At 45.2% G+C, this 16,279-nt stretch overlaps 1 pseudogene; it reads left to right on the forward strand.

The window, feature by feature from the left end:
- Positions 1 to 12,856: 12,856 nt before the first annotated feature.
- On the forward strand, positions 12,857 to 13,459 carry LOC141372895 (transcription factor BTF3 pseudogene; annotated as a pseudogene).
- Positions 13,460 to 16,279: the final 2,820 nt, after the last annotated feature.

Consider the following 16,279-nt stretch of genomic DNA (forward strand, 5'->3'; position numbering starts at 1 on the left):
AAACATTTAGGTCCCAGACAAACTTGCGTTGCAGGCTCTCTCTTTCTGGCCTTGCTGTATACTGTTCCCACAGCTTGGAACACTCCTTACTCTCATTCCTGTTCACCTGATTCACTGTTATTAGTCCTTCAGACCTCAGCTTCGAAGTCTCCTCACATCACTTATGCGTTCCAACAGCACGGTCTACGTGTCCCATGTCAAAGCTCTTGCCTCACTCACTGGGAATGCAAATGCCTATTTATTTTTTAAACTGTATTCTCTACTAAAAGGTATGTCCCTTATTTGACCTTCTAGTAAAAGGCACAAGCAAAATGACAGAAAGCTTATCATTGGTTTGGCTGGGGCTTGGGGGTTGGAGAGGAGGAGAGAATTGACTGCAAACAGCCAAACCAACTTTTGGGGTACTGGAAATGTCCCATATCTTGATTGTGATTGTCAAAATGGATCAAACTATACACATAAAATGGGCAAATTTCTTGTATAGAAATTATACCTCGATAAAGCACGCTTTAAGAAAAGTAAGCGTATACTCCTTGAGGGCAGATTTGTCTCATAAATCTACCTGACTCATAGTAAGTGCCTACAATAACTAATTGGTAAACGGATGGATGAACGAATGAGTGTTCTTCCCTTCCTCTATTTTATACAATTGGCATAAAATTTTTAAAAAATCCATGTGTTTATAACAAGGGTTAAGTTATGACCTATGTTGGCATCCCATAAATGGGATTCAAATTTCCTTCAATAAAACATGCAAACCTAAGACCAGTGCATGTCCTTTGGAAAAAATGGTTTCAGGATGAGACCAGGGGAAGGAGTAAGCATCACAGTGACATGAGACAGCTGTTTGGCCTATCCTAGGTATGGAGCAGGTGAGAAATAAAAGCTTCCAGGGGATGGCTGGTGGCAGTCCTGAGGCCTGTCTGCCCGGAAGCTGCCTTTCTGGAGCCCAGGCTAATCTGGGCTCTTGGTGCACTGTGTTCTAAAGGCACTGATGAGGGGTCCCTGGGTGGCTCAGTTGGTTAAGCGTCTGCCTTCGGGTCAGGTCATGATCCCAGGGTCCTGGGATCGAGCCCCGTGTCTGGCTCCCTGCTCAGCGGGAAGCCGGCTTCTCCCTCTCTCTCTTCTGCTCCCCCCTGCTTGTGCTCTCTTGCTGTCTCTCTCTCTCTCTCTGTCAAATAAATAAATAAAATCTTTAAAAAAATAATAAAGGTGCTGGTGATACTCCCTTCCGTTCTTTAGCTTCATGCTCCATCTTCATTCCCAAACACCAGGTGGCTCAGGAGAAATGGGACGGGAGCTCCTGCCCAGACCCACAGAAGTACCTGCACACTGATGCCGAGAGATGGAAACAAGCACCTGTCTTGGCCTGAGACAACTCGGACCGGAGGTACAGATTGTACTTGGTGAACAGTGACCCAGACCCGGGGCTAACCCTTGTTCAGCTGTCCAGTGTTAGGGGCCCTTTCTGTTCACGGAAGCCCACACGTACGTGTCTGTGGAATGAAAGACTAGTTAAAATTATCTTACTCGTCACTTCTCTTTCAGATGAGGAAACTGAGAGCAGAGGGATGAGTGAGTTGGCCGCACTGAGACGGGACAGTGGGGGTCGGCTCCCAGCAGCCTCTTGCCTCCCGGAGCACTGCGGTGGGCACTGCCGCTCCTTACAACCCAGCAGTGATTAGCCCAGTTTGCTCTGTCGGCTTTGGAGAGAACACCTGGTGAATCTAAACCATGAATCTTGGGATTTAGATTTGCTCTCAGATGTTATCATTGACTGAACAGAAAGAGCAAAAAGACAAAAAGAAAGGGACTCGTTTTCTTTCTTTTTTTTTTTTAAGATTTTATTTATTTATTTGACAGAGAGAGACACAGTGAGAGAAAGGGAACACAAGCAGGGGGAGTGGGAGAGGGAGAAGCAGGGCTCCACGCGGGGCTCGATCCCAGGACCCTGGGATCATGACCTGAGCCAAAGGCAGACGCTTAACGACTGAGCCACCCAGGCGCCCCAAAAGGGACTCGTTTTCTGAATATCACACAGCTCATTTGGCTGAAAGATGCAAGACCCCCCCCCACCTCTCTTCTAATTTACTGCCTCCCTTGGAAAGTGCCTGCTTCTCCCACCTGTCGAAGCACCCACAAAATAGATCAAGTCTGCTCTCTGCGGGGCTCGGCCCCACCTCTTTTCCTCTTGCACACCTGGTGGAGGCTGTTGAGTGAATAAACAGACAACCTCATTTGTAAGTAGGTGGCTTGGAATCCAGAATACATTTTCCAAAGGAAACCATGTCATGAGAGGGTTTGGGTTTCCTGGGCCTGCCCACGAAGCTGAACTAATCTATCACACGACTGACTGCAAGACCATATATTTTCAGTAGGAAATAAGGGAGAAAAGAAGTACAGTTACCATATTAGTCATAAAATAAACAACCAAAAAAAAAAAAAAAAGAACAAGAAAAGCCTGCTGGGGCAGACCTTACCCACACACAACCCAGCTCCGCTCGGAAGATGAAGGGGGCCTGTCTCTCTCTTAGATGAGTGATTATGCCTCGAAATTAGTGACTTCCTCTGCTAACAGCCAAGTCTCTGACAGCTGTGCAGATCAGCCAGGCAGACATTACTTTCATCTTTAATAAACGGCACTCTGAAGTCAGTGGCTGGTCTCCATGGCAACCAGATCAAGTTTTCCACTGATGTCGGGGACAGAAAGGAAGAAGGAATAGATGGCTTCGGCTGAGGGGCCGAGGAAGGCAGGGTGTGGGACACAGTGCACTGCCCCTCATTTCCTACAGGTCTCAGCTCCCCACCCAGGAGAACGGAGAGTAACTGCCTCTCCTTTTACTACGCACAGAGGAAGAGGAGTCCTGATCAGTGATACGAAAAAAAAATCTGGAAGAGGACTGGGCTGGACAGCGTAGCACACACCAAGGCCCGAGCTGCCAAGGAGCTAAATGCAATTGGATCCAACCTATCCTTGTTTACTGTGTGTGCCTGGCCCTCTGCTGTGGGGGTTATTTACAGGAGGAGATCACCAAGCGAGGAGAGGTACCAGCGAACATCATGGTGACGGGGGGCAGGGGGCAGGCCAGGTGGCAGAAGACGCACAGCCCTTGCCTCCCAGGTGCTGCCCACCACACCTTCCAACCAAAGGCTCAGCCACTCTTGGGCTCTGGTCGGGGCGACTAGCCGCTGGTCAGGCAGGAATCATAGTTCACTGCTGCGGCATCCACTGCGACTTTAACACCCGGGACCCACAGCACTGCCGCCTTCTCTGAGCTCTCCCTGGTGGGTCAGCTTGGTCTGCAGGACAGGGATCTGACGCACTTGTCCAATCCAGGCGGGGGCCCCGACACCCGGCCTTGCTCATGCTTGCCTCTTCCCTCAGGCACCTGAATCACAGTTCCGTGTCCCCAGCTGGATGCCTGCTCTAAGTGAACTGACCACCGGCAACCACCCTGACGAGGCTACACTTAATTTCAGCTCTCGTCCACTGCTAGAGCTGTCTGCTTCTGTGCCCCAGCAGACATCTGGACCCTCTGGGCTACTGATTGATGTTTGCGGGAACTCAGCCCGTCCGCTGGGCGCCCCTGAAGACTGGACCCCCCCCCCTCATGTCACCATCCCAAGGCCTGTCAGCTTCTGGTCCCAAGTTCTTCCCTCTCCCCACAAACCATGGCCACTGCCAAAATACCAGAAAGCCTTATTTCTGAGCCTGAATGGACATAATAGAGGTGGTGTTTGAGATGGGTCTCGAAGGGTAGCCAGGATTTAGACAGAAGAGAGGGCTTTCTCTGTCAGAACCAGGGTCCTCAATGAGAGTCATAGGTAATGGGGTACTCCTTTTATTCAAATCTCAGTTAGGTGACACCAGCTTCCTGCCCCGAGTCAACAGGGAAGGGTGCAGGTAGTCCTGGTTGGAGGAATCGAGTCCTTTCTGGGCTCCTGTGGCATGGAGAGGTATTCTCTCACAGTGTTCTCCTGGAGTTGGGTTGTGAAAATACAATTAGTACCCTCCTAGGGTTCTTAAAGTGCAACAAGACAGCCAGATGCCAGGAATAGGATTACAGCAGTACCCCCTTATCCAGGGGAGATACATTCCAGGACCCCCAGTGGATGCCCAAAACTGCGGATAGGACCAAACCCCATCTACACTGTTTTTCTCTATACATACCCACCTATGATAAAGTTTAATTTATAAGTTAGGCCCAGTAAGAGATTAACACTCACTGATAGTAAAATAGGACGATTATAACAATATCCTGTAATAAAAGTTATGTGCATATGGTCTCTCTCTCAGAATATCTTATTGTACCCTTCTTCTTGTGGTAGATGATAAAATGCCTACCTGACGAGATGAAGTGAGGTGAGAGGTATGGACATTGTGACGTAGCATTAGGCTACCACTGACCTCTGACAATGTGTCAGAAGGAGGATCCTCTGCTTCCCAACCTCTGTTGACTGCACGGAACTGAAACTGTGGAAAGCGAACCCACAGATAAGGGGTTTGTGAATACGCATTTGTGAATACACAGAGTAGATGAGGCTGAGGAGCAAGCGAGGACAAGTCATGAGAGACTCTAGCAGGCAACATTAAGGAGCTTGGACTTTTAAAGGAGATAATGTTGAGCTATTAAATCATTTTACGCTGGGGAATGATGTGATCAGATGAAGTTATAAGAAAACCACTGTGCTGTTGTAGGCACGGTGGAGGGGGTGGAAAGCTTGGGAAGTGCAAGGGTGGAGACGGAGTGCCCTCACTGTACCCAGTTGTTCCAGATGGCCAAGGGGACTCACAGGCTGCAGGGGCCAAGCAGGGAGTGGCCTCCTTCACTGGCACTGTCTCTGTTTTCATTTCACTTTCTGCTGGGTTCCCTTTGTCTCCCCTCGCCCCTGCTGTGTCTCCCGTCTCTTTTCCATGGGTGCTGCCCACACGCGCGCTCTCCTGTGCTTTTCCATTTTCACCCCTCACTTCTTCATCCTCTATCCTGGCCTTTCTATTTCCTGCTTTCTGTTCTCTTCTCAACGCGGAGGGAAAGCTGCCCACAACAACTCCCCTCCCTCAGTTTTGGAGGAAATGACCAGCCCCAGGAGACAAACTCCTCTTATCTGCTGGAAACAAGTAGGCTGATTTTTCCATCCAAGGATCGGAACACCAAAGGCTATTGGCCACAGCAGTGGATCAGCAGAAATGTCTATTAGGAGTTTATTGCTTGTTTCTACCCATTCAGTGTGGAATACTCTGGGAGATTCTCTTGACCCTCCCTTGACCTGAAATACCTCCTCTACTGATGCCTGAAAGCCCACCATTAAGCCAGTCATTCCTTTGTGTTAATTATTACTTTCTCCCAATGGTTTTTCCTTTGAACATAAAAATACTCCTGGAAGGGGAAACACATTAGCTTCCTATTGCCTTGATATAAACAAAGCATGGAGGGGAAAAATACAAAAGGTTTTCAAGCCATTCTCAACATCATATATGGGATTGGGATTTAAATCTGATTTGACTTGCGTGCAGAGTTAACAAAATATATTTAAATTATAGAACTGTTGCTATTTAAATTATATAACATAATCATATGCTTATTTTCTCTTTTCTTTTTATCTTTTTTATTGAAGTGTAACATGCACACAATAAAGTGTACAAATCTTAAGTGTACAGCTTAATGAATTTTTACATACGTATATACCCATGTACCTACCACAGAGATTAAATAAATCCCAGTACTTCAGAAGGCTCCCTGTGCCTCTTCCTAGTCAATATTCCCCCAAAGGTAACCACTGCTCTTATTACCATAAATTATTTCTTCCTGTTCTCAAGCTTCATATAAATGGAGTCATGTGGATTCTGGCTGCTTCGGCTCAGTATAAGTTTTTTTGAGATCCACATATGTTGTCGCCTGTATGAGTCATTCTTTTCTATTGGTGCTCTACTGTATGAATATACTACAATTTCTTTATCCATTTTTCTGTTGATGGACAATTGGATTGTTTCCAGTTTCTGGGTATTATGAATAAAGGTGCCATGAACACTCTTGTACGAGTTTTTTGTGAACACTAATTTTTTCTTGAATATCAACCTAGAGGTGAAATGCTGGGTCAAAGAGTAGGTATGTATTTAACTTTATTAGAAACTGTCAAACATATTTCCCAAGCGATTGTACCATTTTACACATCCAACAAAAAAATGTGTTCGAATTGTAGTTGCTCCACATCCTTGCAAACACTGGGTTTGGTCAGTCTTTTTAATTTTAGCTATTCTGGTAAAGGAACATTGGCAATATGTTTGCCTGAGAGAGACGGATTCCTGAGCAGGCAGTCCTGGGCAGGAGAATGGAGACCTCACATTAATGACAGCTGTGGGAGAGAAGTTCCGATGCATTTTGTTTGTATGTTTGTTTTGATAACGAGAAACTGGAAGGGCTAGAAAACTACAGGAATATTTTCTATCAGTACACTAAAAGAAAGCCAGTCCTGTGGGCTGTCACCGGTGGAGAAAAGAGCTGGTTTAAGCCAATTCTAGGAGAACATTCCAGACAGGGCAGACTTAAAGACAACACTGCGGGCCCATGTGTGATGGTACGTCAGGAAGGGATCTTATACCAGGATTCTTGGTTATAAGCAACAGAAACCAGTTTGAGCTAAGGGAATCAAATGGGAATGTACTGAAAAATATCAGGGTACTCACTAATCCATAGAAGAGTCAAGGGCCAGGCCTAGAGATGGGCAGGAACTGAGGAGAAGCTAGAAGGTCAGGAACAGGCAATTCAGTCTATTTCAGTGTGGTTCCTGAGGTCCTTGTGTCACTTGTTCAAGGCTCAAAGTTCCAGAAGATTCTATCTGATTGGCTGAACTTAGACCAAATGTTCACCCTCAGAGCTGGTCTCTACAAGATCTTCCCCGGTGGGGAGCAGGTTCCTGGATTTATACCCCACTAAGACTGCATACACGTGGAGGAGGTTATTTTCTAAAAGAAATCAGATGCCATCAGCAAGGTGGAATGGATGTTAAGTAGCCAAAGAAACGCCACATGTTCACTATCATCCTGGCTTCAACAGCATTACATTCACACTATCATGTTAATAATAGAGGAGATGAAAGAAAACTGGCCTAAGCCTATTGTATTGGGTAAGCAAGGTAAAGAAATTTGGCAGGACTATAAAACCTAGCTGAGTGTTAATCTGCTTTCAAGTGGATTTGAATAAGAAGAGATCATGTGACTCAAAGTTCCCTAATTTGTCATTTTCAGCCAGTCGGAGTCACTCCCCTCAAAGTGCCATCAAACCTGAGGGGGCCCTGGGTAGGGTGTGGGGACTGTAGAAGCTAAGGAAAGAAGATCCCAGCAGAGAAATGGTACTCCTTCCTGGGTCCTCCATCCCTCGGGCTCTGCAGCTTAGTGCCTGGGGCCTGTGAGCTTCTGGGGGAGGGGGGTGGTTAAGAAATTATGTGAGATTTGGGGGGGAAAGTCACAGACTCCAAAATACCTAAAGAAAATTGCAAATTTTACAATTTTAAATGCTCAGTTAGCCTTCAGGCTCATTTACCTCCTCTTTGATGATGGTCCTACCGCCAGCTCACGGTTGCCTGGGACTTTAGCCCATTGTTCATTGTTCCAAACTACAAAGGCACCAGCAAGAGAGAGTCAGGGGGAGCAGGAGCAGGTGAGGTGGCTTCTCCACAATGGGTAGCCACATCTTGATCTGCATCTGAAGTGAAGAATCAAAGTCAGTTCTAGAAAGAAAAAAAAAAAGACCAAAGCCCTCACCTCCAGTTCAGAGCCTAGTTTCTGGATTCCTTCTGGATTCCTCCAATTTTCAATGGAATTAATTCACTGTAGCTTTATATCTAGGAAAGACTCTGAAAACCTTCAAGTTACCTGAAATTGGGCCAGAGGTCCTCTTGAGCCTGGACTTTTGAAGCATGCATTTTCCTACAGTGGAAAGAACACTGATCTGGGTGTGTGAAGACCCCCCAGTGTTGTCCACTTGTGTTGGGAACTCACTCCACGACTTCAGGCAAGTCACACCCTTTATTCTTCTCTTTACTTTTCTGGAACACAAAAAGAGTTAACTAAACGAGCACTGAAGCTTGTTCAAGTCCCATGATCATCTTAAGCAGATTCCTAAATAAAGAAAGGACCTGTGTTAGCCTTGCTGATACATCTGCCCTCGTGGGCCACAGCAGACCAAATGATATAATAAAAGCATCTCTGTTCCCCCAAACCATGCTCAATCTCCAATTTATGCAGCCTGTGATTAGTAGAACCTATTTTGCTGTAATCAAGTGGGGTAGTTCTAGGAAAGAATTATACCGAATTTCACTAAATGTGCCTTCATTTGGTTAACCAGACCACTAGGACTGACATACTGTACCGATTACATAATGTGAGTACCTTCAACATCCTTCCATTTTGGTGAATTGGCTTTTTAGCCATCAGTGTAGAGCCCAATATAATTTATTTTCTTTGTGGTAGTGTCAAACATGTCTAAATTAGTTAAACTACTTTAATATGAGGTTGCTTTAAGGATCAAAAATTCTTAACCACTCCTTCCAAGGAAACATCAACCCACAACATGTGGACTGAATCTCCATTTTCATTTACTTTGTCTCATTTTGGGTTCTTCCGAATGGCTTCATTTTTCTTGTTGCTAAACCAACCTAAATTTTGGATCTGACTAAACACTCCTACATTTGTGCTAATCTTTTGACCAAATACTTTCCTTCATATTTTGCACCCCACCACTAGGCAACATAATTGTGATCAATTACAAATTGCTGGGTGGTGAGCTCTTCATTGTGTCCATAGCAAGATAAATTACTTCCTTGCCTAAACAACCTCTCCTGGAATAATATTCTTGACCTCCTCCCATTCTCTGTCCTTCTCTGAGGAGGCCATGCTGCTGATACTCGTGAATGTAATTTGAGCAGTTTGAAAAATGTGCAAACACATTATTAGCAACATGTTTAAACAGCACCTTCCCCTTAGGTGTTCATAATCCTTTAAAGTCATGATATAATTACTCCTCCGGCATCACTTTAAAATGTACACAGCACAGCAAGAATTATATTTGTCAAGAAACACGACAGTTATGAATAGATAAAAAATAATTTCCCATGTCTCACACAACACTTTTATTTATTTATGGGATTTGTGTATTCCTTGCCTCTTTCAAAAAGGACTTGAGGCTACCCTCTGAGAGGAACAGAAGGATATAGAAAGGGGAGTAATCTGCAGTGGAATAGGACACTGAGGGGAGGGTTGGGAAGGGGAAGAGTATCCTGGGAAGAGTTATGGGGAAGAAATGCAGAGACTCAAAGTAAGAAGGAAGCTGGAAAGGGGATGCTTTGGAGGTTTCCCAGTGGAGACAGGAATAAAATATTGCTTCGGGTTTGCTATTTGGGATGGGGTATTTATCATTTGTCAGGGAGGTGGTGGCTCATACCAGAGGCTTCCACTTGGTCCTTCCACCAACATGGCGATTCTACCAGCTACTGAGTGTATCTCCTGGAACTGTATCTTCCAGGATGGAGCATTATATTGGTCTGTGGTCTCACTGGATCCCTCGTCAGGTGAATTCAAGTCAAGGCTCTATCATCTGATTTCCATAGCCCCGACTCAGCCCCATATCTGGTCTAGGGATCAGCATAAGCTCAAAAATCTGGATAGTTTTCTTTCCCCGGTACCCAGTCACCCTAAAAAAGTGGTCACTGGTCCCACTAGGCTTGGGTGAAGTTGCAGCATCCCTTCTAAAAGGGTTCTGGGTCTGTGAACTGGCTTAGGTCAGGGAAATGGATAAAAGGCCATGTGTTCCCACTATGGTAATGCAACTTAGATCTTTGCCCGGCAAAACTAGACGTTTTCTCCCTGTGTATGTGAAGAAGTGACTTAGTAAACTGCCCTTCCAGCTCATTTCTAGGAATCTAGTGATCAATTTGCCATTGCCACAGATCCCTGCAAATGGAACACTCTATCTCTCCATCCCTGTGGTTTATTAAGGTAATGGCATTGACCTCGTCTCTCACAGTCCCACTGAGACCAGGGAAACCCATTCCATTATGGTATCAGCACTGCCACCTCTGACCTTCAGAGAGACACCTCAGAGCTCTTCAAGGATTCTGATGCCTCCCTTACCAATGATTTTTCTACTGCCTTGGTGAAATGCTCTTCACATCCTCACAGAGCATTTGGTTAGGCGACAGTTGAATGTGTTGGAGTAATTGATTCATTCCAACATTCCCATTTCCCTGAGCCTCTAGATGCCTTCCACTCTTATAGCCTTGCTACTCAAAGTGTAATTCACAGACTAACAACATCTTCACATCACCTGGGAGCACATTAAAATCTCATTCCTGTCCTAGACCTGCCAAATCAGAATCTGCGTCTTAACAAGGTTCCCAGGTGATTCATAAGCACATTAAATTTTGCTTTACAGCAGTGGTTCCCAAACTTTAATGTGCGTCAAATTCATTTTCGAAAGCACAAATTCCCAGGGCTCAGCTCTGATTTCTGATTCTATAAATCTGGGGTGAGATTCAAGAACTGCCATTTCTAACATGTTCCCAGTTGACAATGATGGTCCCAGGTGACATGGTCACTATTCTGTATCAACCACATTTCTATATTATGCCAGAGAATTTACAGAATTTCAACCTACATAATGGTAGGCCATCATAGACTTTAGATGACTCCACAATCTTCAAAATCACTACCTTCGACAGAACAAATGAGTGCCACAGCATCTTGATCTTCCAATGGCTTGTCCTTCACTTACTCTTCATCCCATGCCATGACCACTGATGATTTGAATGACTGAGATACTACTACATGCATAGATTATCAGTGTCTATTTCCATCTTTTGAACCTCCCCATCCCCCAGGTTGAAGGTTATCCCTTCAACTCATCATACGTGATCAACCCAATCCCAGAATCCAATTATGAAGATCTATTTCCTGATCCAACTTTTAGTATCAATTACCATATCAGTCAGACTACCAGTAAGAAATAGATTGTGTGCTCAAATTAGGATAATTTAAAGTGGGAATTATTTACAGTGGTGTAGATGGGGTGTAGGGAAATCACAAGAGAGAAGGCAAAACCCAGTAGCTAGCAGCAGCTAAGCGTTACTGCCCTAGACTTGAGGAAGAGTGTCATATGGAAAAGGCCCGGTAAGAGAAGCACTGATCTTCAGTCAAGGAACTCAGACAGCCTGTAACAACCTCACAGAAGGAGCTAAAAGAATAAATACCTTGACTTCACTCTATCCTGTTTCCAGTCTCTTGCCAGGGATCCTCAGTAGCCAAACCCAATTGGAAGCCACAGGCAAGGAAGGCAGTGGAGATAGTCAACCAAGTCAATGAAGAGTGGATATGGAGGGGAAAATATAAGACATCTAGCATGGTGGGAAAGGCCATTGGTTTAGTTCTAAACAACTGTGCTTGTGGCATCTAAGCAGAGGTATTAAGCAGGTAGTTGAGTGGCTCTGGGTATTGGAGAAAAGTCTGAGCAGTTGTACAAATTTGAGAGCTCTCAGCATAGAGGCAAGGCCATGAAAGCGAGTAAGATGACTTGGGCAGAGTGTAGAGTGAGAAAAGAAGAGAATCTAAGGTTGAACCTGAGTAGTTCCAACATTTAAAGGTCAAGCAGAAGAGGGAAATACGACAGAGGAACAGAGGAAATACAGGCAGAGAGGTGAGAGAAAAACCAGAAGAGTGTAGGAGCCTGGATACCAAGAAAACTGGTATTTTTCCCCAAAAGAAGGAAGGGTCAACTTTGTTAAAATCCACTGAAAGTTCACATAAATATGAAGCCTGAGGAGTGTCCATGAGATTTAGAGGCATGAAGGTCACTAGATACTTTGATAAAAATAGTTTTAATAGAGAAGTAGGGGAGGAAACCACTGGAGGAGGCTAATGAGTAAGTAAGTAAGGCTAATGGGTAACTATGCACAGTTTGGGTGAGAATGGGAAGAGAGGAAAAGAGTAGAGCCACAAAGAAAATCTGGGGTCCAGAAATGGGATTTTTTTTTTTTTTTAGAATAGGCGTGACTAGAACATGTTTAGATGCTGATGAAAAGAATATATTAGAGTGGAACAAATCAACAATAGAAAGGAGGGATAATTGGTAACATACCTTTTCTGAGAAGGTTGAAATCCACAGCATGGGGGAGAGGGTTGATCTTTCTAGGAGGAGGGACATAACTTCCATTTTGTCAGAAGGAGAGAACAAAGGATGAATACAGGTGCAGGCTGGTTTTAGGTGCAGCTGGCAGGAAGTGAAGGCTTCTATTTCCTTTGTGAAGTCGGAGCAAAGACATCGGCTAGGACTGAGGGATAAAATGGGGACTCAAGGCTTCGAGAAGAAAATCTGAAACGGTTATTTCAGAGAATGAAGGATGAGTGGACAAGAGGATGATGGGGGCGCCTGGGTGGCTCAGTCGGTTGGGCGGCTGCCATCGAGTCCTGGGATCGAGCCCCGCGTCGGGCTCCCTGATCAATCGGCTTCTCCCTCTCCCTCTGCTCCCTGTTCGTGCTCTCTCTCCATCTCAAATAAATTAATGAAATCTTATTTTTAAATTATCTTTAAGTTTTGGGCTCCTGGGTGGCTCAGTCGGTTAAGCGACAGCCTTTGGCTCAGGTCATGATCCCGGAGTCCCGGGATCGAGTCCCGCATCGGGCTCCCTGCTCGGCGGGGGGTCTGCTTCTCCCTCGGACCCTCTTCCCTCTCGTGCTCTCTGTCTCTCATTCTCTCTCTCTCTCTCAAATAAATAAATAAAATCTTTAAAAAAAAAAAGGATGATGGGGTTCCCTGGGGGGTGGGGGTGGGGAGGTGGTTTGAAAGTCAAAGGAGGTGAGCTGCCATCTTGCGTCCCCGCGTGTGTGCACCTAATCTCAGCTGGTCCGCCCGAGACCCCCTGAGCGCCAACCCTATTCCCCCACGCGGTCCCATTTCCGCTCCAACAAGATGAAAGAAACTGTCATGAACCAGGAGAAACTTGCCAAACTGCAAGCACAAGTGCGCATTGGTGGGAAAGAAACTGCTCGCCGAAAGAAGAAGGTGGTTCATAGAACGGCTACAGCAGATGATAAAAAACTTCAGTTCTCCTTAAAGAAGTTAGGGGTAAACAATATCTCTGGTACTGAAGAAGTGAATATGTTCACAAACCAAGGAACAGTGATCCATTTTAACAACCCCAAAGTTCAGGCATCACTGGCAGCGAACACTTTCACCATTACAGGCCATGCTGAGACAAAGCAGCTGACAGAAATGCTACCCAGTATCTTAAACCAACTTGGTGCAGACAGTCTGACTAGTTTAAGAAGACTGGCTGAAGCTCTGCCCAATCTGTGGATGGAAAAGCATCACTTGCTACCGGAGAGGATGATGATGATGAAGTTCCAGATCTTGTGGAGAATTTTGATGAAGCTTCCAAGAATGAAGCAAACTGAATTGAGTCAACTTCTGAAGAACATAAAACTTGAAGAAGTTACCGGGAGCTGCTATTTTATATTATGACTGCTTTGTAAAATTTTGTTCATGGATCTGATGAAATCTAGATCTCTAATATTTTTAAGCCCAAGCCCCTTGGACATTGCAGCTCTTTTCAGCTTTTGCTTATACACAATTCATTCTTTGCAGCTATTTAAGCTGAAGAAGCCTGGGAATAAAGTTTGAAACAAGGTTAATAAAGTTCTTTGCCTAGGAAAAAAAAAGAAAGTCAAAGGAGGTGATGACAGAGAAGACCCTGCTATGCTGGGGGATTTTTCTCCAATTGTGCTTTGCTGCCTAGGAGGAGATGTGAAGGTGTATTGTTGAGATCTTCCAGGACTGACTTTTTTTTCCAGGCGAGTATGAGGAAAAGACAAAATAGCCCAGTAAGTTTAGGGTAATAGCAAGATAGTGACTGACAGAGTGGACCGTGGAATCTAACATGGCTTCAAAGGGAAACAAAGTGTAGGTTGGTGGGTAATGAAAAGGAGAGGGGCCGAAGCCCTAAGGGCCTCAGTAAAATGAGGCATAGAAGAGGTGAATAAGTAGGCTAGACTACAGTTCGAGGGGGTTGTAGTCAGGGTGGGAGATCTGAAAGATGAGAGGGTCCAGGAGAAATAGGTGCTGGAGGTAGTAGAAAAGGCTCAGGAATTGAGAGGCCAGAGTATTTACTAGGTCATCGGTGGATATAGTAACATCTCCTAGGAGTATGGCGGGGCTGGGGTGTGATGGAATATTGTGAGCTAGGAGGTACAGTCCTTGGGGAATGAGACGGAGTATCCTGGAGTCCAGTGGGTAACAACAACACCAGAACTTCAGAGGAGCAGCCATTTTACAATAATGTTTGGATGCTGCACCAGCGAATGAGGAACAGGTTACAGCCACCCCTCCTCTTAGGTGTGTAGGGTGTGGAAGAATAATTAAAAGAGCTACAAGAGAAGCCATACTCTGTGGGTAGAGATGGGTCTCAATTCAGGCAAGGCGATGGAGGTTCTCCATGAGGCTGAGGTACCAAGAGCCCTGATGAGAGCAGAGGCAGCAGAAGGGACGAGATGAAGAGGGGAGGCTGCGACTTGAGCATGTTTGGCTCACAGCTTGTGAAAAAGCTGTCATTAGAAAGATTTCATTCATATTTATCTATTTATTTATTGAGAGAGAGTGGGGGGCGGGTAGAGAAGCAGAGGGAGGGGGGAGGGAGAGCATCTGAAGCAGGTTCCACGCTCAGTGCAGAGCCTGACATGGGGCTCGGTCTCAGGACCCTGAGATCATGACCTGAGCTGAAATCAAGACTCAGATGCCTCACCAACTGAGCCACCCAGGTGCCCCTGTCATTAGAAAGATTTCAAAATCAGTGTCTGTGTTCAGAAAGCATTATTCCTGCTTCTCAAAGACATGCACACACGTCTAATTGTCCTTCATTTTCAGTGGTGATCCTCTGTGTGTGGGGTCCGGCTCTGAAGAACAACGCCTAACCAGCAGTATTTTCTCCATGCTCAGGATTGTCCTTGGGCTTGTTTGGTTCCAGCTGCTGTTGGCTTAGCCTGGCATGATTTCTTCCTTTGTGTCCTTATCTCCCAGTTGGCGAAACACCATGGTTGCAGAAGAATCCTCCCACAAAGGATGACTTTAGGCCAGTGTTCTCTGGATGGTCTTCTATGTCTGCCTCCCACCACATCTTTCGGTCTGGGCCTTGAACTTGTCCTCCAGTGATTCCTCTGTGCTGTTCTTCCCCAGCTTCACTTCTGCTCCAGTATCCACCCTCTGCCTTTACCCATCCTCAGAGCAACGGATGGGGTATCGGACAGCAGGTGTCTCCAAGATCACACAGTGTAACAGATATCTATTATTAATACGAGAGGACATGGAACTCAATCTTCCCAATTTTTTAGTGGCACCTTTGGATGGCTAAGCAATTCTTCAGGCATCATTAAGTAAAACGAAAGTCAGTATGTAAACAGTAGAACTGAATCTGCCGATTTTCCCTTCCACCTTCCCATCATGATTTTCTTCCTAATTCTTAGAGTGAAAGGTGTGACCTCATCTTGACACACATCACAAGTGTGTTTATTGTTTTTCTCAATCCCTGTGATTTAGAGTCATGCACCATAGTGGATAGGCCAGCTTAGAAGGCAAATCCCCTTACATGTGAAAAACACACTTAGCAAACTTGTTTCTCTATGCAACAGAATGAGAATAATCACATGAGAGCCTATTGCCATTTGGATAGCTTCAACCAAAACTCCTCACATGATTTTCAGTTCAGTGTTCTCTCTTCCGTTTTGTTTTGTTATTACCGTTTTGGATTTTGTTGTTGCTGTTGTGAGAGCCCTCAGTATTTTCTGGATAGTGCTGTGCATGGATTGGCTCTATTATTGTCACTATGATTATTACCATCTATCACCCAAAATGCTTATAAACAGTCTCCAACAGCATGCCCTTGCTGCCTATCAGACTCCATCTTGAGGTGCTGGAGAAATGTCTGACACTAGAGAAAGCCCCATGGTGCGGGCCATCACACAGAGTTTCAATCAGTTAGCTCATCAGCTTGTTCTTTAGTAACACAAACAAAAATGTAATTTACTGTTGCTAAGGGCAATTTACTTCTAAATTCTCGAGATCTGTAACTCCAGAACCTCCCTGATATTAGAGGCCCCTCTTAGGAGCCTGACTAGAAACTCAGCCTTAAAGGTACCCTCCACATATCTGTTCTAAAATCTTACTGCTAGAGTTGAAGATAAACACATTTTTCCTTAAAGGTACAACTGAAGCTGGCCAAGTTAGACTTAAGTAAGGGA

This window comes from Callorhinus ursinus, unplaced genomic scaffold, assembly GCF_003265705.2.
Source record: "Callorhinus ursinus isolate GAN/ISIS: 27379988/994484 unplaced genomic scaffold, GSC_fseal_2.0 scaffold6, whole genome shotgun sequence".
Lineage (NCBI taxonomy): Eukaryota > Metazoa > Chordata > Mammalia > Carnivora > Otariidae > Callorhinus > Callorhinus ursinus.